This window comes from Triturus cristatus, chromosome 2_2 (assembly GCF_964204655.1).
Source record: "Triturus cristatus chromosome 2_2, aTriCri1.1, whole genome shotgun sequence".
Classification (NCBI taxonomy): Eukaryota; Metazoa; Chordata; class Amphibia; order Caudata; family Salamandridae; genus Triturus; species Triturus cristatus.
Window position 1 is genome coordinate 1,107,488,873 of NC_140582.1, and position 2,931 is coordinate 1,107,491,803.

The window sequence follows — 2,931 nt, forward strand, 5'->3', positions numbered from 1 at the left end:
TGGGACCAGTGAGAGGAGAGCATGCCACACCCTATGTTCTAGTTCTTATGGATCTGTACTCCAGATGGGTGGAAGTGTCGTGTGTCCATGACATTTCTTCCTCTACTGTGATAAAATTTTTGGAAAACATTTTTAGACAGGAAAGATTTCCACGTTACATTTCAAAGGACAATAGGGTACAGTTTCGTTCACGAGAAATGGGAATTGTTTTGACAGGTTGTGGTATTGTTCACAAAAATTCTTCCTTGTATCATCTTGAGACCAATGGAGCTATCGAGAGGGTTATCAAAACACTTAAGGAAGTCATTCAATTGGCAAGGGTCAACAATTTAGAATGGAAGAATGAATTTTCCAAGAGGTTATCTGGGTATCCCATGTCACCACACACAACCAGGGGAATCCCCATTTGAATTGTTCAAAATAGGGCACCTTGCACCAGGGCAAATCCTGGTTCGATGCATTGGTCAAAAGGGTGTGTGGACAACACAGTGGATGAGTGGAGAAACAAAGAGATAGCTGCACAGAAGAAGCTCAAAGAGACATTTGATTTGTCAAAAAAAGTGAAAAGTGTGTCAGTTAAAGTGGGTGATTTTGTAAAGGTGAAAGCGCCAAAAGGGTGTGCAGATTGGTCTAAGTTCACCAGGAGGTGTGAAGTAGTAAAATGTTTTTTAAATGGTGTAAAAACACATTATGGGTGCATCTTGAACAAAAGCAGAGTGGTAGTTGTTCCTGCTTCCAAAGAAGTTCTTGTTATTAAACACTATGGTGAATTAATGTCCAAAGATTTGACAACTGATCTGCTCTCAATAATCATCAGGGAGGTCAAGTGGTGCAAAGGAAGAGTAATAGAGTCATTAAAAGACCAACATACCTTAGAGATTTTGTAGAATGAACTGTATCTTGCTTTTTTCTCGGTTTTTCTTACTCTTTCATTGTTGTTACATATATATTTTTCATTTTTACAACAATCCAGCCTAGCTGATATAAATGTGCTTAAAATCATCACTTTATCTGAGAAAGACACTAGGCACATAATTCTCTTCCTGATGTACAGCTGAAAGAGGCCAGACTTGTTTAAAGATGTAACCTGATCATGCAAGGTTAATGTTGAATCTGGCATGACTCAATGATTTGTCAAACATGGAACATGTCTTGGATTCTGGACCAAAGACGCAGGCCAGGCTGGAAGACTCTAAAAAGGAGCAGGCCTCATAGGGCAGAGAATCTCCGCCTTGCTCCCATTCAGTTTTATAATGATTGACCTTTCAGAATTTGACCCACGACAACAGGTACAAAGTTTAGTACTTGTGTCACATAGATTATTAAAGATCTTTCATGTGATCTGTGTGGTATTGGCAAGCATATAAAGATCAAACTCATTAGATTGGATCACATTAGCCTATGGAGACGGATAAATATTGAATAACAGTGGGGCAATATAGGACCCTGAGGAACCCCACAGTGCAGGGTGTAGGCTCAGGAGGAATGTGTTCCCATTGGAACTTGAAAATGTCTTTCCAACAATAAGCTCCAAAACTATTCCAATGCTTTGGCTTCAATACCGAAGTCCCTCAGATGATCTAAGAAGTGGAGATGCTTAAAAGTTGTATGAATAAATATTGTGCACAAAGATATTGAGGCACATATATTTTGAGGTAAAAATGCGGTTTACATAACATCGTCTTCCTATTCTTATGATAGGAATGACAAAAACATTGTGTCAAACATATTGTGAAGGGAATATTGTATAAACAAGATGAGAATACTGTTCTTTAAATAAATATAGGCTAAGTAATATTTTAAAATATTATTGGCACATGTTATATAATGTAATTTCAATATTTGAATGAATTATTTCACAACGTATATATACAGACATATATATATATATTCACAGAAAAAACCATAGGTTTCAGGGGTGTTATAGTTAGCTGCCCATTTCACTTGTACAAAACCATAGAAATTCCTCCGTTATAGTTAGTTCTGCTAACTATAACTCACGCGCCCGCAATGCACTGCTGATGATGTCACATATTGCATCATTCATGACATGGTCAGTGACATCACTGATGACATCACTGATGACATCTCAAATGACATCACTGATGACATCACTGATGACATCATCCACTGAATGTGGTTTAGTTTGAAATTTAATTATGTATTATATATATACCAATCTGTATTGAAGATTGAGTGGATATATAACTGTCTGGATGGAGGATTTAGTAGCTGTCTGACTGTTTTTTTAAGTGAGTAATTAAAAGTGTTTCACTTAATACATGGATTAGTAACAAAACTATGTGAATGTGTGCAGCACTGTCTCTGTTGTTGTATAACATGCTGCCTCAGTTGGTCACTAACTACATGAGTGTGTATATTAGTTATTTATTAGTTGTGTGAGTATTTGTATGGGACACTGAGTTTGTGTGTGGTTGGATGGGGTGTGTGTAACTCTATGCATAGATGTGTGAATGGTTGATTGACTAGGTGTATGGGTTTAAGAGTGCATGTGGAAACAGTTGTTTGGGTGACTGAGTGTATTTATTTGTGTGTTGGTGAGCGAATATATGTTTAGTTGTACATCTTCAACAAAGTAAAATAATAAAAGGCATTGTATGTGAGAGTTGGTGTATGTAAATAAGTTTGTGTAAGAGTCAGTGATTGTGAGAGTAAATATATGAATGAGTGTATAATTGTAATGGTGCTTTTTTAACATATTAACGATGAGTTACTATGTGTTTGAATAAATGAGGTGTCGTTGGATAATTGTGTAAGTGAGTAAATTTAAGTGCGATACATTTTTTTCATGAGTGAGTAGGATGACTGCATAACCGACTAAGATGACTGCTGATGTGTCAATGTCTATATATGTGTATAAGTGCATTTGATAGTGTTCTATTAATTAATGACTGCATGTATAGATGATTC